The sequence below is a fragment of the Nomia melanderi genome, chromosome 4 (genome assembly GCF_051020985.1).
Source record: "Nomia melanderi isolate GNS246 chromosome 4, iyNomMela1, whole genome shotgun sequence".
In the NCBI taxonomy this organism is placed as follows: domain Eukaryota; kingdom Metazoa; phylum Arthropoda; class Insecta; order Hymenoptera; family Halictidae; genus Nomia; species Nomia melanderi.
This window is the reverse complement of record NC_135002.1, coordinates 8116634-8139910: the sequence shown is the minus strand read 5'-3', so window position 1 is coordinate 8139910 and position 23277 is coordinate 8116634. Positions and strand designations below refer to the sequence as shown.

Genomic DNA, 23277 nt, shown 5'->3' with positions numbered 1-23277 from the left:
TCGTCTACTCCTGTTATTCATGCGGACGTGGCGCGACAGTTACGTACCTGGCAGTCAGTTATGTCAATGCTGGAACTGTATCGCTCGAATTTATTAGCTTTCGTAAATTCCGTCTCTACCAGTTTCATTTCAGCCGATCGACGTGCCGGCGCAGGTGAAAGTAAAAGCTCTTGGTTCCGCGGTTCCGGAGCCGGTCGAACAATCATTGTAATTGGAATTCATAGAATTCGCGTCTGTACGTATTGCTTTTTTCTCCAATTGTTCGTCTCGGTACTTACTCGAATTGCATTGTCCTACTTCGACGCTCGGGGGAAAAAGATGTTTCAATTGGTGTCTTGTCGACGGAATAATTAGATGCTCGAAATTGAATATGTTTGCGCTGCTCGGTGGACTGACGGTGGTTCGTATGTTATACACGAAATATTGTTGGCCGAATGTTATTTTAGTCGACTGTTTATTTTAACTTGCGAAATTTACAGTTTCGACGTAGATGTCTCGCGATTGTTTTTACGAGTACGGTTTGACAATGTTTTGCGTACGGTTCCCGTAATAATTATTCAATAATATATCTTATCGTTCCGAATTCTCCATTGTAACGTGGATCTTCATTTGTTCCATTGATTTCCGTTTATTTTCCTACCGTTCCACGGCCGTATGCATTTAGTTATATTTTCCGGTTAATTTTTGGTATGTTTTCACTCGATTTTTCCATCTCCGCTTAAAGTTTCAGAAATGTTTATTCAATTTCCGTTTGAATGTTTATTTACTCATGTTTATTCACTCTTCCATCCGAGCGCGCGTTTTTGTTCGCCGTTTATTTTTGTTTCTACTTTGCGGAAAGTGAAAGTATATCCACAGTGCGATGCATTTTTCAGAGAGCCTCCAGTACCTGCAAGGAAAAAAGACATTGTTTGCTTCGGAATGCGTATTGCGTAATACGATATCTGTATCATCGCACACCATAAAAATATAATTATACATCCAATAACGAAGCATTCTGCTAAAAGAGATCATTTCCTTCAGAATGAATTATATCCATTTCCCACCATCAACTATTTTACCTCTTGCAGACGAGGATTTTTCAAATATTAAAGTCTTAAAAGCCTTTCCCATGGAAAGGAACATTACACAGGAATTCCTTAAGCAATAAAACAGTAGAATACTGTTCATTGATTTTCTCCTTTAAATAATGGAATCAGTTGCTTGCAACTTCCGTGTGAAAGCCCTTAAAGGGTTAAACTTGCGTGCAATTCCATACAGAATTCGAGAGTCCTAATCGATTTATATTCTGTTACAATTACTTAACTTACACTTAATTATTTTATCGCTGTCTTTCTATTATTACGAGATATCATATCAGCTAAACAACAATTCAAAGATTGTAACAGCGAACAATAGTCATCAGCTCAGGATCCGAATCGACCCAGGCATGGTAAAGCGTGGGTTAACACGTTGGCTGCCACAGTGGCCACCGCTCTTAAAATGAATTTCTAAATTGCTCGAGAACAATTACAACAAGAACAATTATATCGAATGCAACTATTTGGTAACACAAGCAGCTAGATAATAACGTAGTATGAGAATTGTTGCCAAATCGTTAACACATTAAGTGACCGATGCTTCGGAGTTATTTGAAAAAAATTACAATATACAAGTGTCGAATAAAAATATTTAATAACATACATAAGTCAACAATAGTATAACGTAAGAATCGATGCACCGAGAATTACGAATTGTTCCTATTTACCTTTTGCTACCGAGGAACAAATGATGCACGATACGTTCGCGAGTCTCGTGGCGCTCGGCGTGTTAGTAATTATTTCTAATATCGTTTGCCTTTGTCATGAGGGTATAAGTGTTACTGTACACGCTTGTATTCTCGTGACAGTCGACGTGTTAACCTTCGATCCCAGTTCCGAGTGACACTGTTTTCGCGAAAAAGTAGACCGGCGGGCGGAACAATGATCGCGAAACAGGAACCAAGAGGAATCCGGCCCGACCGCATTCCTATCCGTTTAGCAGTTCGGTTTAAGGAGCTGTTATCGATGCACGTGACAATGTCTGGCGGATACGCTAAGTACACACGCCGTCGATCGATTCGATACATTGGCCAATCAACGGTTGGGCAAGAGAAGAAAAAAATTGGATGCACGTATACGGGATTTCCTTTTACGATCGATAGGGAAACGCGGCGTTGCGTCACGTGCGCGCACGTGTGCACGTATGCACCCAGTGTACAGTATATATCTGGTTCGGTTCGAAATTATTGATCGATAAGGGGAAACCCGGAATTCGCGCAGGTTCTCTTTCAGAAACATATTTAAAGCAGAAATATGTACAGGCTGACTCATAGCACGCGGGCGTAAGCCCGCTGGAGCATAGAGCGCACTGGAATACGGAAAAGTGGAACGTACGACGTTGTTTCTGAAATACAGCCACGTTTCCATTGTATCAATTATTTAATTGAATTCATGGGAATTGCTCGATAGTATTGTTACACTTAGCGAGACTATACTGTGTTTTAAGTACATATGTACCGTCGCAACGATTGTGTAACTTGCTATTGTTATTAGTATCATGAAATGTTTACTCTTGTCAACGGTCATTAAACAGTTGGTGCACGTTTGATTGATTGGCGTTGGGAATAATGGAAGTCGATTGGTTTAGGAATGTTTCAGGGATGTTTACGTAGTACGTATTGTATAGTGTGTATAATAATGTGTTTGATATCTTGGACGTTATTGATCACAAGAATAAAGGTGGAGAATGTTGTCAAACGAATCAAGGTTAAAGTATTACGATAACCAAGATTAAAATATTATGAGAATAATCAACACGAAGATATCACCAGAAGAATCAAGATGATATTGGGCATATCTTTATGTTTCATTCTTTTTAACTGTTTTAGCATGCTGAATAGACTTGTGAGATTATGCCCGGTCGTTCTAAAACAGCCTGTACACAGTGTATGTAGCAGGTCGGCAGCTCGCATTACGAGGCGTCGTGATTTATTAGGGAAAGGGAAGAAAATCGGAGCTGTCGGTGGAATTGAATAATAAATTGACCGGCCGTGTGAATGAACCGATACCGAGCCGCGTCTGTGCGCCGGACGTTCTTGCTGTCGTAAATGTGTTGAATAAATTGCAGGAGTTACCAGATCCTCTAAAAATTGAATAATCGCCCCGAATATCGAACAATATTCGAGCGATGCGTTTAATGTTCCCGTCGCTGAATAAATAAACACGCGGTAAACGCGTCCCGCATAATCAAGAAAAATTCAATACTTTAACGTCGCCGTTCGACGAGACACGCGGCCAAAAATATTCCAAATTTAACCGACGAATATTTCCCGTCACCTGGATTACCTTTAATCGTTAATTCGGTACCTTGCGATACCGAAACAGGCTCGAGCCAAAGATTTTCCATCGAATTTCATAATTACGAACATTACTCGTTCCACATTAATTAATTAATACTATTTAATTATGTTTGAATATTTATGCCGGGCAGCAAATTTATTTCCGCACTGATTACAGAATCCAGTTGCCGCCGGGAAATTGTTAGAGGTAAACTAATTCTCGCAGGCGCGATCACGTAAAGAAAGAGATCGTGCGGCAGATTGAAAGTATTACGATAATCTCATTAATTTCACCCTAGACCACCCATGTCTTATCGAAATAATTATTGTATCCACTTACGTTTAAAGAAGCTTAAAGAACCATCAATTTGAGATGGAACCAACAAGAAGATAACTAATTTATACGACAGCTCTATAATCATTTACATTAAAAATTACTCTCCTGTAATCAATTACTATAACCCAGAGCAAACATGGACATAGAACACACCCAGAACTTCTCTCTTTTCTCAATTAATTATTACCGACAAAGTGGTTGTATCCATTGGAGTTGAGAAATAAATCGTGGGGCAAAGAAAATTGCTTCGACGAGTGTTTGTTCGCCATTCAACGTGTTAATTTTCAGAAAACTGAATTGTGCGAATGGCAATTTTTACAGAGGTCAACTTACACCGCTATACATAGAAAAACTCAAATCTCATATCGTTATGTAATACATTTTAAATAGACAATCAATTCGAATCAAATTTTATATTTTTTTCAATGCTGTGGTAATTGGCGAAGTTGTACAGCTAAGTGTCTTTATATAAAAACGAGATTTCTCGTTACCAGTACGCAACATGTTAAGGGTTGCACCACGAACGACGGAGTAACCGGCATCGAAATCAGGGCTGGGCCGGGATTGTCAACGGTTGTCGGCGCAAACCTCGGGAAAACCGGTCACGTCCTCGAACTCGCGTGATGCGTGGACTGTCTCGGCGAGTTTCGCGGATCCCGGAATGCTTTCCGCGAGGCTGCCGCCCAGGGAAACGTAGTTTTCCTTATTCGGGACGGGAATCGCATACCAGAACGAACCGAATTCCCCCCGTAAACGCTCCTATCGCTAACTAACCCTATCGGCGAACGGAAAACGGGGATAAAGAGATCGTCGGCTTTTTCACGTGCAGCGGAATTCTCCTTTTCTTTTGCTGGCGGAGTGCTGTTTCGTGCATCGGGTCGATTAGAACGAGGACGTTGAGTCGTGTTATCATTAAAAGGTACCGTCAAAGGAGGCCGCGTTAATGTTGCGTACATGGTTGAAGTACACGAGAGAGTTCATATGGTTTTTAATAACGTGTTCGTGTGTGGCCAATGGGAGTGTGAGTTCAAACGACCAGCTCTGCCGGTTGTTGTTTCGATGGTATTCGTATGGGAATTTTGTGAAGCGTTTCGCTGGTGATGTGAGTTTCATTAGAAAATTTCGAAGAAGACGCGTGTCGAGTGAAAAGGTTTATGAACTGTGCAGAACGTATGGAAGTTAAGATTTTTAAGTGCATTTGAGATGCATGCGAGTCGCGGTGGAATGCAGCGAGATATATTGCAGTTAACTTAGAGGGTTGAATGAGAAGAATGCGAATCTTGAACGTAGAATCGAGTCCTTTTGTTGGCTCGAGATCCCGTTCGACTGGAGATCGATCAGTACTTGGCTGAGTCGGGCGAATACGGTCGGTGTAATCGACAGGAACTTATTCTACATGAAAAACTAAGTCAAAAATGTGGAGTGAAGTTTTTTCGTTTGAAATCTCGTTTCCGAGGAAATCCAGTTTGAAAGTTTGCCGAGCGGCTCCGCGTTGGGATAATTGCCGACGAAGCTCGTTTCAACTCGATTTTTCTTGAAAACGGGACCTCGGACGAACAAATTTTATTCCTTGTTTTTCGCTTGTTTCTTCCATCGGGATCATATCGTCTTCTTTGGGACGCGACGTCGCGTGTAAGTTCGAGCCACGCGTTCGAGTTTACGACGCGGTTGAAGGGCTCAAATGTCAGAAAAGTCGTGGATTTTACGGTCCCGTGATTTCCTGATCTTCCGAACAATGCGGTTGGCAATTGTCAACGGAAAATGTTTGGGAAATGTTTTAACGACATTGTTCCCTACTGTCCCCGCGTTACAATGAATTTTCCTTGGAAACAGGATTGTAACAATGGTCGTGGAAAGTTTCGTTTGGAGTCTGCGGTTAACTGGATTCTTTCATTAAACATTGTTAAATAAAAGTAAAGGTACATTTCTTTTGTACACCATTGTCTCTTGTTAAATATATTTCGCCGTGTTACTGTTGCGACTTAATTGAACACGATAAAATGAAAATTTCCTTTTTAATCTATTTCGAATCTTTCAGCTTTCAATCTATTCAGACGAACAATTTGTACTTTTTACTGAATATCGGTGATCGTGAATCGGTTAAGACGCGATTCAATGATTCGTAAATTGAATCAACAAAAGGACGCGGGAACGATGGATTCAATTATCATTCGAAATTTAAATAGGACGCGGGAATGGCCAATGACTGCACGAGAGATGACTGAAAATCGAACGCGTATAATCGGTTTGTGGGTTTTAATTACTAGAATGTACCGTCGACGAGGCGCTGCTTGTTTGTCGATGTCGTCAACCTGGCATTATCGCTGCATATTTAGCACGGAATATATTATAACCATTAAAATGTAATTATTAGTCGTAATTATTGCATTATAACGTTCTGATTAAGGTATTCATTGCTTCGTTATACGACATCATACGTATGGCCGAGCTTTACGGGGGACGGCGGGAACGTTCCGCCTGCAAATTGTCAACCTTTATTTCATTTTCGACGGATCGATCGAAGCATGGGATATTTCGAAACAAGTTGATGACTTGGCGGCTAAGAGGGATCGAACGGAATCGTCGTTTCATCGGACGTTCCTTCTAATTTTTGTCGTTCCCCGCTAATTTCAATTTATCCCCGCGCGTCTGTACCGATTGAACGTTAATTAAATTGCTCGAATTCAGTGAGCACGTAAATTGAACCGTAAAGTCGGGAATGACGGGATCGTGTTTCACTGGATATTTTTTAACTCGCATATAGAACCGTCCGTTCAATCGTTTCCGATGTTTCGAGCAATGCTTCTTATTAAATTTTCTCAGCCGCTCGTCCCGGAGGATTTTAATATTAACTCGCTATTCTGTTTGTTACAGGTAAGAGCTCCTAAGATTCCCTTTTCGCGTTCTCCGCCGGAAACATGAAAAACTGGGAAGTTAGAAACACGCCGTACTCGTAAGTCCGCTTTTAAGAATCCTTTATTCTCTCGTTATACCGGGATGCCTCTTCTTATAGTAATGTTCCTATAAGAAAGAGGAAGCCGCTCGATCGAGCTATTTATTTAAAGTTGGCGCAACTCACCGGGAATCTATTCGAAGAGCTATGCTCGCCGTATCAAACATTAAATATTACTCCGACTAATGAAGTATTAAATAATACTCCGAGAAGTATCCTCGGGATCGTTTCATCCAATTAAAACTAACAACTATCTTTATCGCATTTTACATCCCATTAAACTGGTTCAGCCTTCCCGATCCAGTTTTCGATTTTACTCGAATTTTCAGAACGTCGCGGAGCCAAGATCGCTCGGACCCATCGCGAACCGAGCCCCGATTTATGAAATTCCGCCAATTATCGGTTCACCGGAATTTCCTCCGCGGAAGTGTCCGAGCAAATTATTGCGAGCATCGATTCCCGGTATTTCAAGGTACCTCGACAGATTTCCAGTTACGCGCTCCGCGATTTTCTTTCAGCGACCGCGCCGTTCGCTTTTTAATGAAATAAATCAGCGGAAAGTAGTCGGAAATTTCATTTTCCGTATTCCCATGCACGCGCGTTTCTATACGCGTGCTGGTAACCCGAGGTTTTCAGGAAACCCGAGATTCAACGTGAAAAAACAGGCAAAAAATCACGAGCCGACCTATTTATTCTCTTTAAAGTTTCTTTCCCGAGGAAATCAAACTGTAAAATTTTATAGAACCAGTACGACGAAACACGATCGATGTAATCGACAGGAAGTTATTTTAGCGGGAAAAATCAGTCGGAAACGCGGAATGAAACGGCACCCATTTCCCGAGAAAATCCAGCGCGAAAATTTCCCGGGCACGACCGCATTTGGTTAACTCGATTGTCGGAACTCGATTCTTTCGGAGCCGAGGCATCCGACGGAAAAGAGAAATTTCATTGAACGATTCTTTTCATTTGTTCCCGCGCGCGTGTAACGTAATTCCCGTTGTTTGCGGCGGTCGCATTTGTCACCGAATTATTCGGCTTAGCTTTTAATACCGTATCGTCCGGTGATTCCCATCGGTTTCAAGAGCCAGCCGAATTCGACAAGTAGCGGGCACCGCGCCGGGGTGCACTTTGTGATTCGAGTCCTCCTTCGCGCGAATCCGATTTCCAGTATTTTCTACCGCGGATGATTTAAATAGCCGGCGTTTCATGCGATTTCAAAAGCGCCTCCAATTACACGCCGGTAGCTTGTTTAAGCCGATGATATTTTAAACGGATCGGCCAATGATTTACGGGGAGAGCTCTGGTAAACATTGTTATTTCAAAAGCATCGGATTTGTATTATCTGTCGGGCCTCCGACTTCGGCGCGGTCCGCGCGAGCGCACGGGAATATATTGAATTAAAAATGCGTAAATATTCATCGACAGGAGGGCAAATAAAAAAATAGAGCGCCGTTCTTGTCGAGCTCGAATTGGCGAAAAATGATGAATGTAGCTCTCATTTCGCCCCGTGTCGGTTTTCCGCGGCGGCGAATCACGCCGGGATATGATTTTTATAGAGACGAACGCGAAATTTTCCCAGCGAAATCAAGATGTACCGGTCCGTTTCTCCCGTCGCTGAGAAACTGGCGTTCCAGTGCCGGGGACAGGTGGACGCACGGAAGAAATCGAGTAAAAGCAGTCCGTTTGAATCATAGTTCTCGCTCCAAGTTTTTCGTTCGATCAGTCTTCCAGCGACACCGTTAGATCGCGTCCTTCTTGAACGTTAATGGATATTTCCGTAAGTGTGCTCCACCTTCTCCTCCTGGCTGATTGCAAAAATGCATTAGGATTTCATTGCGGAAATCCATTAGGATTTTCGGGAAATGTTTGATAAACTCGGCCGGGCCGCTGCGCGATATTTTATTCCGTCCGTTCCGCGGGTCGGAGACGCCGGCATCGACGCCGGAAATATCACCTGGGCTCCCGCGGCGCCTGTTCAACATTAACAATTTCGATGGCGTTTAATTCGACTTCTCGGCGACGAAATAACGGCTTGCGGTGATGACATTTAAACATTGAAGAAAAATTAAGAATATCCTTGATATTCGGTTAAAACCTGTATATTGACCCTTTCTATTGTCTCTATTCCTCAATTTTTCAGGTAAACGCCTCTGTTACAAAACTGTACGCTAACGAGCTACACGTTGCTACTTAAATTATACCCCCATCTTCACCAGCTACGATAACTTCAGACTATACTGCTCGAAAAAGCTTTCCCAAGGTCCTCGTTTCTCTTGAAACTCACCAAAATCTCTGGTATCACGAACAAATTCCTGTCTCAATTCCGCGAATCTCAGAGAACGCAACGACGATCGAGAAGACATAATTGTTTCTTTGAAAATCTATCGCTGAAGAGAGGCCCGAATGGCCCGGTCCATTCTTGCCTCGAATTATCCTCTAGCGGGTCGGGTGTCCTGTGAAGCCGTGCGCCAGTCGGTTTTCGTCCGCGACGTTATTACTTTACGGCTCTTTTTACAGCGTTCTTGGAAGAGAAGAGATCCAGAGGTGAGATTCGGATATCTCGAGAATGACGGGCAGCAGCGGCAGCAGCAGCTCGCGGAACCGGCCGGGTTCCTAAATTCGCCGTCCTCTTGTAAACAATTGAACGGCTGGCCTAGATCTCGAGTTTCCGCGAGTTCTCCCGGGCAATCGTCGACGATGCTCGCGCACCTTCGAACCGACGATGATACCTAACGCCGCGACTTTACCGTGGCACCGCAGCCGCCACTTCTCCACTCGAACTCGAGAAATTCGACGCTTGTTATATCCCTGCACGGGCGAACGGTCAAAGTTGTATTTCAACGTGGAACGTTCACGCTGCACGCAGTTAGGTTCACCTGGAAATTCGGGGTTAATTCCGGGGCAATTATAATTTTATACCGCGGAAACGAACTGGAAGTGGTCTCGCTGGTTTTTCTCGTGATTTTCGGTTCGAGTGATACAATTGTTCCGCGGTTAGAGAGGGATTATGGAAAAGTAACGAGCTTATGGGTTTCTTCTCGTGAGCTGTTTTGATATAATATCATGTTTGGTTTGTACGTGGAAATCGATATTAATGACGGAATAGTGCTGTTGGAAATATAGTATATCGTAAATCGTGTTATTCGAATAATATTATTTCGACGTTGTGTACTGTTTACGAGAGTATTGTTACTATTAATAATGTAATGCAACAATGAAGGTAATTGGATAAATAAAATCAGAGGAATAGTAACAATTTTATTAGGAGAATAATGATGTGTACGTAAACACGGTGCGAATAATAATATCGTTGTTACGTTTGGAAAAACAGTTCTTCGTTGAAAATTTCGCCTAATAACCGGTAGGATTTTCCATATCCTATTACCACAATGAGACGCGACGCAGGGGAAGGAATGAGGAGATAGTAATGCACTGATACCTCGTTGAATTTATTACGCAGACGGCAATTTAATACAATGAGCTTTTCGGTACGGTAAGAAGATACAAGGGGGATGTACGTAGCTGCCTGCTGCTTACCAAGGAATGGCCCGGAGTCTCAAGCAACGAAGATTATCTTCCTTTATCTCGAAAATATGTTCCTCTCCGGGTAGAAAATATCGCGATGTGAATGGAAGCTTTCTCGCCGGGATTCTCCATCTGTGATAGAAAGTAGATCCGAGGAACTCAAAATAAAGCATTCCGAACGGAATGCGTATAGAGAACCTGTTGTCCGAGGAAGTACACGTTCGATCCACATTCCGGGGTTTTGCGGAGTAAATGGAAGCTATATGCAAACGCGTGTTCCATCTATGCCAACCTCAGGTAGTGCCAGGTATCCAAGGAAATTCCTCGTACGAAACGTTGATTTCTTCGGATCTCCTTCGCGAAAACATCGAAAGTTATATTCGAAATATGCTCGCAGAAGGTTTTAATAACCAGCTGCCAATGTTTTCCACTCTGTAACATACAACTTTATTTTAATCGCGTCCCTCACGACATAGGATTCAAAGTTATCCAGTTTGAAACGTTCAAATTTATCTCACTGAATTTCCTAACGACACTTCTCCATATTCTTCAAGCGACATTCTTATTAACTTCGAGTTTCCAAACTTCGAAAAAGTTATCATACATTCTTCTCGGTAACTTTGGAACATCCATCTCCTTAATTACCCAAATTTTCTCTAGAAACCACGAAGAAGACATTCAAACATCTCTCTCATCTACACAAAACTCCTTACTTCAATTCACTCGCCTAAAACACCCTGTACACACCTGAAACAAGAAACCCAAGAACAAAAACCAAACACCGGAACCCTAGAAGACGAAGAAACTCGTCAGCCATCGATCGAATAAAACCACTCACATTCACCAAACATTTCCTCATTTACAAGGCTACAGCCGCCGTCCTAATCCCCCAACCGATCCCCCGAAACCAGTCTCGCCCAGTGATCACCCCGCAAGCCCTCGGAAATCGCATTGTCTACCTTATCCCCAAACCCCGAGGACTCAAGATCGCGAGTCGAAGGCTTCAGCCGTGGCGCCGTCCCGCGTGGAAGTCGTCTTTCACGGGGCTTTTCCAAGCAAACGGTTAATCCCGTTCCCCCGGTCCGGTCGGCCGGAACGAGTCCTCGAAGCGCATCAGAACCAGTCCCCATAAATCCCGGCCTAAACGAATCGGGGAAGGAGAACAGAGCAGAGGAGAGCGGAGGATGGGTTGGGATTTCAGCGATTAACGCGGCGGGGCGACGTCGAAAACAATCCGTCGCGTGATTGAAGCGTACCTCTGAAAAGTCTCTATGTCTTGACGCGTCGCGGGCTCGAAACTAGTCGTCAAAGGCGGCCGTAAATGTGGCTTGGAAGCTGACCACGTCTGGCTGCGCCGGAGCATAAAAGGGTCCAGCGGCGATTGGAATACACGCAGCCTCTCCGCGGACATAAAGAGCAGGTACGAGGGTCCGGTACCAGCGGAAAGGAGCGTCGCGCGCCGCTCCGCCAGCGGGGAACAGAGAAAGGCTGCCTGGAAGGAGAGGAAGCCGCGGTTTCGAGGCTGCCAGCATGCAGAAAGGATCAGAAAACATCGGTGCAACCGTGGCGTGGGGAGGAGAGAAGCTACCGCCGGACAAAACCGGCTCCGACCATCGCCTGCCTCTTCCATCGACGATCCTCGGTGTCTTCGTCGGGCTGGCCGGTTAGGGGATACGGGCGTCCTCGTCGCTCGCCACGCGAGCGTCGAGCGACCGGCTCGATGCACCTGCACCCGTGCTGCACCGTTGCTCATCACCCGTCCCCCTACCCTCGCGCTTCGGCCCCACGACCGGCTTGCGCCTACTCGCGCCGCGCCACGCCGCCGGGCTCCCTTGCCTCGCTTGTCATCCCCGCGTCGAGCGATTCATACGATCCGGCCGGCAGCGATGTGATCGAGCCGCGCTAGAGTCGATCGTTTCGATTATTCCTTTAGAAGTTTCTCTTTTTGACTCTGCGATATGTAATTTATTTTGAGATCCGATACTTGTTATAATAACTTGTTCTCTTCTTTTATGGAACTGTGCTCGACCCGTAGTGAACATTTTTGATCGGATTGAAAGAATTGAAATGTTTGTTTATTTTCAATGGGAATTAAATATTGCTTGCTTGTTGCTCTTTGAGGTTAGTCAATATGGACGCGGAACGAGTATCGAGTTCCTTTCTTTTCATCCATCACAACCTCTACAGAGTTAAGAATTAGCTGTTTTCTACGAAGTATCTACGTTTACGAATGTTCAAGTCATTAAGCTTCCACTTCCCAAGTCAATGTTCCAGAAGTAAAGAACTCCGATCGTTCTGCCTACCGCGTTCTCAAACGAATTTGTCCACTTCCTCGAAACCAAACCGAGTCAAATGAGATCAAACTAAACCTCATAGAAATTACGAACAAGCCTGACTCTGTTTTCGAACGCTTCTAACATCACTTAAAATCCTTCATTCCGTCCGGGGAATATTCTCAAAACCAAATTTCATCAAATCAAATCAAATCAAACGGAGTCAAATACTTTCTCATAATTCCAAGAAGAAATTACGGACAGACCAGCCTCTGTCTTCGAATGCTTCTAACGTCAATTAAAATCCTCCATTCCGTGCCAGGAATATTGACTCATTACGGAGACGAGTGCACTCTAGATTCACAGAGAGATTCACGGCCATCGCTAGGCTATCGCTCGCCGGGGAACTCGTCTGTGGATAGCCCCGGGGCTATCATCCCAATCTCGCGCGGCACGAAGCAGCCAACTTAACCCGTCCGCTCGCGCATCGCGCGGCGGAAACGTTTCCCGTCCACTTTGCGGGCACCCTTGAACCCGCGACGGAAGGCGTGGGCCGTTTTTCTCCACGCGAGAGCTGGACGTATCCTTTTTCGGCGGCCGGGTTACGGAAATTTCCGAGGTTTTCCACGGGAAAGAAGATCCCGAGCGGGGATCGCGGCCGACGACGTTATCTCTTCAGATTCAACAAGATTTTCAGCGGCCTGAATCACGATAATTGCGGTGTCGTCGGGTTGCACGCGCGTTCTCGCGACTGGCAACGTCTTTGCCGTTCCGACGGATTGATCGGGGAAGCTCGAGTAATTCTTTAACCCCTTAACATGGGGATAGTCGGTGAGATGGTTGACTTTTTTGGACAGAACTGATACGTCGTGAATATTATCGACGGCTAATGGAGAATAAAATATATTTATGAAAATATGTATGTTTGCCTGTGTAAGGACAGTTAAATAGGTCTCTGTACAAGATTCAGTGTATCAGCGGAGAAGATAGAAGATATTTGATAATTTTTATGAGATCAAGTTGAAGTATGTTGAATCTAAATGATAATAATTGTGCGGTGATAACCCAATTGAAATAATGGGTAGATCAGTCGAGACTAGTATTCGTCGGGGAATTTGTGAATGGTCTATCAGGAAAATTAGTCTCTTAAATAAATCTCGGATCGGTGGAAATTTTAAACGTTCGCGTTTTTACGCTTCGACGACGGGATCGTTACGTGGGAAATTTATGTTCGGCGCTGATCGTATGAATTGTTTGATTCTTTTCCGTCGTAAACGTCCGGAGTAATTTATAGTTTCATGGAAATCTTTCTTCTAATTCCGGTGAAACGTTTGCTTTATGTTTTATTCGACTGTTCGATGCGATCGTGCGTCAATTGTAACCAAAGTTTAATTCATTGTTAACGAGTGGTATACGTAGTTTGATGGAATTTTAATTGCTGATCAATTGCATCGCATTGAATGTCATATTCCTCGGTATTGTATATTGTCTCCCGATTTTCTCCATAATAATGTTTCCCTTTATTGTTGGTCCACCGTAAACACGTCTACAAATGTTGTACGATTAAACACGAGCACTCTGTATTTAAAAACTATTATAATTAAACGATAGAACGTTCAAAAGCCGCTGTACACGGAATAATATTTTCAATGGGACGTTTATTTACTCCGGGAACGCTCTATTTGCTTTATAATCGTAACACGCTCTGAACATTCGAGTGACATTGCAAATTCGATTGGAAAGTTTTACTTGTACCTCGTGGACATTTTACGTTCAGATTGACGCGCATTTTACTGAATTGTTCGCATGATGGCGATTATATCGGAACAAGCACGGGCAAGATGCGCAGCTCCGTGGTCGAGTGCTTTATTTCGCGTACGTGGGATTATTTATGAGACGACTCAACGTAATGTGCATAATTTAATCTGTAAACTGTATATTTTAATGGATATGTAGATGAAGGTGGTGCACAGCCTCTGAAAATTAAGTGCCGAGGTAAATGATGAAGGGGATGGTTAATCTTCCAGCAAACGCTCTTCGCGTTCCTACCATTTCAAATGAAACTTCAAAGCGAATCAAAAATGCACAGCCGGATTTCTCGTTGTCGGGCAAGTCAGTTTCCGAAATTTATGTGTCTATCTATCCAGGTTAATCCTTGACACGATAGGTTACCTGATTTCTCATTAATCTCATTACTATGCTGGTCGAGTATCTCTAAAATGATCTGCTTTCAAGGAGCAACTTCCTCCTAAAGCAGTGAATTTTTATTTTTAAGAATTTTAATCTAGTATTTAAGGAACGAGCGATGGTTCTGTGCGTTGAAGCGAAAAATATGATAAAAATAATACTATACGATAATCGAAATCTAACACTTGTTTTGTGCAATAATATTTTCGTTTCTATAACAAAGACACAAAGACACTAGAAATAATTATTAACGATTCGGTATCGCAGTACGTCACGTTATCGTCCACTTAAATTACCAAATATTTTCATTTAACACGTTAAGCGCCATGTCAGTCACCGACGCTTCTGAATTACCTGAAAACAATCGTAACAAGATAACCGAAGTAATTAATAACTGTTCCTATTTTTCTCTGCTACAAAAGAACTCTACGGAGAAGTAGTCACAATTTCCGTGAAGTTCGACGTGTTGACGTCAATTCTCTTTTACTATCAATTTTCAAGCAATCTGGAACTCATCATTAACCACAACAACAACAGTCAATAATCAACGCGTCAACGTTCGCGTGTCGCATTAAAGCGAACCGTCGTCGTGTTTATTCTGTATTTTTAAACGGTCTAACCGCAATGACGAAAAACGAAAACCGACCGCAGAGCAGAAAAAAAAGATCCGCGAAAATGCTGGTATTATTTACATTAACAATCTGTCTTTTCCCGCAACGTCGCGGTCTCGTAAATGTCCATCGTAACCTTCACCGTCTCGAAATTAACAGTGCGCTAAAATGGGAGGAGGTGAGAAAAACAAAAAAAGACACACACGAACGCACGAACGCACGCACGCACGCACGCACGCACGCACGCACGCACGCACGCACAGGAAGAATGAAAGAGAAAAAAAGATAGAAATGGAAGGGAACAAATATGCCATGGGTACGCCCGAAAAAAATGTTCCGGGCAAAAAAAAATATATATATATATAAAATCGTTTACCGTAGCGGCCTGCGCTGCTAGCTTGCTAGCTGGCTGGCTGGCTGGCTGGCTGGCTGGCTCGAATAACGAAACAACGCGACACAAAAGATTTTCTTTGTCGAAACAAGAGAATTTTCAATGCACCGTTGAAATTTCTAGGCAGTATCACGTTTTTTCTCCTCTGTCTCTCTCTCTCCCCCTCTCCCTCCCCCACCCCATTTCAATTTAGTTCGTTCGTGCTACCTGAGGGTGTGTTTATCGCGTTGCGAAAAAAAAGGAAACAGAGGCGGGGAGGGAAAAAGGGGAAATGGAGATTATACACGGTGAAATTTCTGCATATCACCGGCAAATTAGCCGCTCGCGAGCCCGATAGAAATCCCTTGTAATTTATAAAACGCGAGGGAAATTTCGTGAGCGTTTTATCGAGTTTCCAGGCGGCGTGACGATAAATATTTACGACGACGATGAAGCGAGATACGTAAACGACCGACTTACGTTGAAGAGCGGTGTCGTGGGTTGATTTTTTGTTTGCTGGGTGATAAGAAAAATGCATCGGTGGAATAATTGCTAATGAGATGCGTCTTGTAACTGAATGGACAATGTTGTCCCTTTTAATTAGAGTGCCTGGCGGCTCGTTAATCGTTATTGGCGAAGAAAAATTGATTTAACGATATTCATTTTGATAGTTACTCTTCGTTTACTTGTTTATCGTGGTGTATTTATAATTATTACTTTGTTACTTTATTATTTTGTTATTATTTTGTAAAATTTACTTCCTCGCAACGGTATAATTATAATTTTCGCTTTACTAGTTCATCGTGTTATCGTTACTTTGAAACATATACTAATTTATGCTAGTGCAATTATAATTCCCACTTTATTGCTTTATTACCTTACAATTACTTTGCGATATTCATATACTAATAACCGCGTAATGTACAATAATATTTATCCGTTATTCATATTTACTTCACTTTAGGAAACGCGGCCTCGATTATTAACACTCGGTCGCCGCGCGAAATGCAAGGATACTTCTCGCGGGTATTAATTTTTCAGCCGCAAACACAATTCCACTTGTTGTTACGGCAAACACGTTCCCACATTCGTAATATGTGACTTACGAAGTTGCGGGCCGTATATCGCGCGAATTAGCTGCTCCCGTGTTTCTGGTGTACCATTGCTGTAAATCCTTGACTAACTTTGCCCGCGACTGCGAGGCCAATACCTCGCTTTCCCATACCGCCTAGGTAAGTAGTAGAACGCGACCGTGCAGAATGAATCACGCACGGTGAACCGGCTGAAACACCGGAACGGGGATTACCTTCTTAAGCCGAATTTACACTTTTGCAGTCCGCGGATGCGCCACGGGACATGATACGCGCCCATTGAACGCGAAAGATGGCAGCCGAAGCCGTTCAATGGCCGAATGACTCGCCTCGGTAGCTCTCGCAGCCACTTCGACCGGCATAATTCATCGAGACATTTCGTATAATTTATTCGTCGAATAAATACATCATATGGAAACAATAAAAGTGAATTATCGCCGACCGACGATCCGCGCGGTTCGTCGGAAGTAGAAATTGGCTGCGCTGTTTTCACTTTCCGATTGTTGCGATGTTTTCCCTAAATGAAATGTAAATGAAAACGATCTATACGGCTTTCGATAAATTGTAAACAGCCACGGGCGACTTGTCTGCAGCGCACAATCAAAGTGTAAAGCGTAAATTCGGTTTTATATGCAACCGTGTCGGCCGAGCGCAACGATGCACCGCTAAAGCGCGATCACTTATTTCCATTCAACACCGTGTTCCCGCGTGAAACGGTTTTCTTGTTCGTTCCCCGCGCTGACCGTTTAACAAATCAGACCTAAGACTTTAAATGCGACCAGCGTTCGTCATGGGTGCAGTTTTTAAACGGAACCGTTAATTTCGATACATTATCTAGCGTCGTCGCCTTCGGTTCTTGCGCCGGCTGCGAATTATTATATTAACCTTCGGGGAAAATCGTTTTACGCCTGCGACGCTAACAAGCTTCTTCCCTGCAAACCGTTGTGCGCGTCTGCGTTTTTTCGACGGTTATTAAAGTGCTTTGTAATATTTGCACCCCGGCGGACGTCACGTTAGTTTTCATTGGTGAACTCCGACGAATATGTGTGTCGTTTCAATCGCATCGATCGTTTTAAATCTAATTCTTTTACGGTGCGGTGAACATAGAAACAAAAGGACACGATTAAAGAAGCATTTCGATGTGTATATTACGCACATTGAGGGTATACGAATAAAGCAGTTAATTATGTTCCAAACAGTTCCTTTTAATTTATTTGATCCTGTGCACGGGGACCGCCCCATAATTACAGTATTACGAATGACGAATAAAATAGTTTATTATCTATTAAACAGTTTTTTTCGTTTCAGTCGCCATTCGCGCTATACGCCCCGTGTAATTACGACATTATATATTATAAATAAAACAGTTCAGCGTGCTCCGAACAGTCGCTTTTTTTCGGCGTTCGACTAGTACTATCGAGCGACGATGATCTATATGATTTAATATTCCTTGAGGAGGGCGACGCGCAAGTAGGTTGGCGTAATTGAAACTTCGCGTAGGGTTCCGGGAATAATTATGATTAGTCGCTGCGTATCTACCTACGAAGTCACATAATTATGTATCAAATTCATTATACGAATATACTTAAAAAAATTCCCACGAATTCATATAAAATCTTGCTTCGAGATACAGGTAATTTGCATGGTGTGCCTTGGTAGTTTGACACATTACAGATGGCGGATTGTACTCACAGTCCAACAGAACAATTATTTAAAGCAGAAGGCTTTATTTTTATATAAGCGACGAATAACTGTATATATAATTAGTTGATCTTTTATTTACAAAGTTAAGATCGTTCCAAGTAATAAAATTCGTAAATTATTAGCTTGATTTCGATGCGTAGTACTTCGATTCCATTACACGTTCGAAAACACGGAAAATGACGCTCCATTTCTAACAGAGACGACTTCGTTCAATCTCTTATCTTCCCATAGCTACGTTAAGTTGATAATAATCAATTATATTCCGTTTAACGCGAAGATTCACGTACATTCTAAGGAAAATCTTCGAGAACATTTTCTTCAAATGTTGACGAATAAAAGTTCGAACGGTCTTAACGATCGTCGTCTATGAAGTCGTTAGAAACGAAACAGGAAGTCATTATGCGAGGCGATAGGGCCGCGTATAGTATCAGTCGAACGAGTGCACGTATCTAAATACTTATTCATTTAATTGAACGAGGAATGCATTCACGCGTGTCTCGCGTGTGGTCCCGTTACGGTCGGATCTCGTTTCGCCCGCGAAAACTCGCGAGTTTCGCCTCAACGAGATTTCGGCATGAGGATCACTGCCGATAGTTTGTCGATGGATCGAACCTGCCAACCGTGTTAACCCCTTGGTCTATGATTTCTTTCTCAACTGTGATCGATACGGCTACTTCGTCATTAATAATTTATTGGAAAAAGAGAAAAATTCTAAGCAGATGTTACGCCTATATTTCCTTTTAAGTATAGTGGTTGATTTTAGAGGAATAATATTTTGAATTCGAATGAACTGAGTAATATATATATTTGTTGAATCATGTTGAAACCACGAGTCTCACTCGTTGTAGGACAAGGAGTTAACACTTTATCTACTGGTGGTCGTTTAACGCTAGGTTTACGGACATTTATTGAACAGTTTACGGTATTGTTCGTAGGCAAATTGATGTCCGCTCGTTTAAGTCTTGGAAATTGGAGGTTCGAAAATAGACAATTAGGGTACACACTGGTGTGATTGGAGCCATCAAACTGGACCTGGATATTTACCGAATAGTGCCTATAAAATTCAGTATTCGTCGAATTGACCCTATCAAATCAGTGAATGAAGTGTTATTATGAAAAACATTATGAATCGGGAAATTTTGTTGAACTTCTGCTTGATCTTCTTAAGTTTCATTTTATTTGTTACTTGAATAATTGTATCTTTTGTTATTTGAATAATTAAATTCCGTGTTGATAACTTTATCTCGAATATAAAAATTTAATATCTTCACCAAAACTGAAAAGCAACGTTCCTTGCGCTAATAATCGATAGCGCCAAAATTTGACATCACGAAAAATTTGATTTCCGAGATTTCGGTACTTACAGTGTTTTCTATGAATATTTTCCGATGAACAGCTAAAGATTTCTTAACGGACGTTTCAACGGAAACTTCCCTCGTCTTCGATTAGTATGACACGACAATTTTCTCGAAGTTATTACGCGGCAGAAGATAATTAAGCTCTTTTTAAATGTCGCGTTAGAGTATCGAGAAGTCTGTTAATAAGTTTCCGGTGAGTAAAGTGTTAAAAATCGACGAAAGAACGATGACGCGATGAATTTCATTATTCGCTGTTCCAGCGTTCCGTCTACCGGGTGGGCCCGTTGTTCCAGTGCAGCGAATAATTAATCGCGAACGATGTGTCCATTGTAGTCCGAGACTTCCCGCTGTTGTTCAGGGAATTGTCTTTAAACGATTGTTTACACTCGGCCCGCCGCTGCGCGAGGAATGTTCGAAGCAATAATATTAATCTTCTTTATCGGCAGTGAATGTTGATATTACACGCAAAAACCCGAGAGCAATTTTATCCAGACAATCGAATTTCGGCATTCGAGCACACGGAAGTAGAAACGGCGAGTCATAGACGAACGGGCCAAACGGAATTTATTGAATTTCAGGCGTTAGATTTTTTTCGATTGAATTTTCCGAGAATCTTCGAACAAAAGCATTGTTTTCCTCCCTATTGTTCATCCGTTTATCTGTCGATTTAATTATACTGTTAATTGGCATATTGTAAGAGATTTAATTAGATTTCTAAGATTATTGTTGACTCAGTTTTAAGTAACTGCCATCCTTTGTATACTAACGTCGAACTGATCTCACAAATCTTGATTAAGAATTAAAGATTCTCGAGGAAGTGATTTATTCTCAAGTTCATTCGATCGCGCGCACAGCGTTGCAAGAAAATTGAATAGAAGGCTGCATCAAACGATGCAACGTAAGTGTCAGTAATGGAAATCGCACGGTTTTATTGAAGAATGTCTACTCTTACGTTTCTGCGGTGATTTTCGCGTCGACCCGACAACTCTTAATTCAGCGGCGCAGCCGAGCGACGCGGCGGACTGCGTGTTCTCACCTTGTATCTGTTGCGGTTTCGAAAATAACAGTTCGGCTGCAGGTAGCAATCTGAAAATTCTTCTTCCCGCCGCGGAGAACCATCAATTTGTGACTTTTTTCGGAACACGACACGCCAGAGCGCAACTGCACGAATTCTTCGGCGCAGAAGTGCACGTTGCAGTCCGTCGTGGCTTGTAATTCAAGAAAGAATTTAGTTAGCAGCAGAGTTTCGTTACGGCCATCAGCCCAGAAACGCTTAAGCCACTTTACAATTCACATCTTCAATTAAAAGAAAATTAATTCATAAAATTCCGAATGAAATACAAACCTATTTACCCGTTTCACCAGTTCCACCGACGAACGAAGAAAACGAAACCCGTTAAGCAGCGTACAGAACCTCCTCGAAACTGTAGCATATGCAACAACGATATCGTAATTGAAAAATAATCGTTTCTTGATCCATCCGCTTCCCGTGATTAGGAGTTCGATGCCAGTAAAACATTCGGTATCGAATTACCGCACAATATTTATCGCCGATAATCAAGCCGACAACGAATATTAATTGTCATTCGTTGCCGGGTAACGCCGCAAAAAATTCGGGCTGTAAAATACACCGGACCCTTTAAACGGCCGACATTCGATGCTAAACGGCTGCTGTAAAAATCCTATCCCCCCACGGTCGTCTATAAAACTTCCACTGCTAAATACGTTCGTCGATCGGGGAACACATACAGCTCGCGATTCGATGCCCGTCGTTAAACCGTCGATGTTTATGCAAATTCTCCATAATACTCCGTAAGAAAGCCGAATCGAAAGATTGGAAATTTATTTCCTTCGCCGAAGACTCCGTCGCGGCGTAAAAACACGGTAAAAGTTATTACGAAGTTCACGTTTTTGCCGTGTTACGCGTTAAGTTCACCGTATTGTGCGTCACAGGCGCATCGTTTTCTCGATCTATTTGTCGCAGATAGAAATCCGAATATTACGTTGTTCAGTGGCAGTTCGTCGATTCTTTTCGTACGGTTCCCGTCGTGCCGAGTCGTGTTACGGCGTTGTTGCGTGTTCCAATTTGGCTGTCGGCAAGTCCACTTTCCCCTCGTCATCGGATCCCGCATCAACTTCGAGTTGCCGCCACGAGACGGGAGATAATGTATCGGAGTGGCGGAACGATATAGTAAGGGCTGGTTCCGTAGTGCTCTTCGGAGACCAATTGATTTTCTTCTAGGTGCGGGTCCCGCGTGGACCGATACACCTTCAGACGCTACTGCCGAAGCGGCAGTACATGGAGATACATGGTTTTTTCAAGTAAATTATGTCGAGCTTGGAAATACGTATGAGGACGTCCTCTACGGAAATAAATGAGGATCGTTTGCATTGTATGACAGAACAAATATTCTATTACTGAAAATTTCGATTCTTTTTAATATCCTAACGATGGAAGTTTAAGAGTGCATAAATGGTAATATAAAATTATAGTGATGCAGTGAATGACTATAAATTTATCATAGTGTCTCGTTATTAACCTGTTAACAGACAATTCAATTAAACAAAATTTCACACGATAATTCCTCCCGAATCTCTACTTTAACCGTTTGCACTCGAGAGGTGACTCCCACTCAATCGAACCTAACAATATTATAAAATCTTGTATACAATATTAAATTTAGTATAACGCATCAATACGCGATATACTGAAACTATCGTTCTGATTATCTCATGTACGTTTTCTCATTACTTGGTTTCAACGAATCTCATCTACATCTCATTGGAAGATGTCGACTAAATCCGGTGGAAAACTGTCGACTGCAAAACGTTGATATTAAGACGTATCCGTGAACTATGGTGTATCCTCCAGTTAACGAACTTCGTACACGTCCACAAAAACTTTAACTTCAAGGTGTTCGGATAATTCGCTGGAACTTCCTTCGACAAAAAATTAAAGAGTTCCCGCCGTGTCTCGTGTTCTTCTCTGCACACACCTGCGAACGAAAAGTACCTTTAAACGAAGTTACCCGGCGCCGAGCCAGTTTATCATCGTTATCGTGCGAAGCGAGGGAACGCAAATCCCTCCGCTCGATTACCGAAGTCGTCGTTGCGGTTTAGTGTTTCCCGTTTTATTGCAAATGTCGAGTGTACCCAGCCCGTCGGACAAATTTATTCGAGTACGTGCCGTCCGCGGCTCGATGTTCGACAGGTGGTATTTTTGAACGGAGCCGGAGACCGCTTCCTATAATGTATCTTCCGGCTGGTACACACGGAATTTAGCTGAAAGGAGATCCCAGTGTGTCCTATCGCGATCCACCGAACCTCCTTTTATACCCTTGATGGACACCCATTGAAGGGAAAAACCGATTCGTCTCCTTTCAAGGCAACCCCGTTTTCCTCTAATTGGTAAATCCTCGGGGAACAATTAGGCTCTAGCGGTCCCGATCAAACCGGGCGGACGATAGTTTCTTCTCCCACAACCTATCTGGGCACGAAACGAATATAATG

General features: G+C 42.9%; 1 protein-coding gene across 2 annotated transcripts in view; it reads left to right on the top strand.

Moving 5' to 3' along the window:
- The window catches only part of sns (sticks and stones), a 408043-nt gene that overhangs the window by 117392 nt on the left and 267374 nt on the right, over positions 1-23277 (top strand). The window lies entirely within an intron of this gene.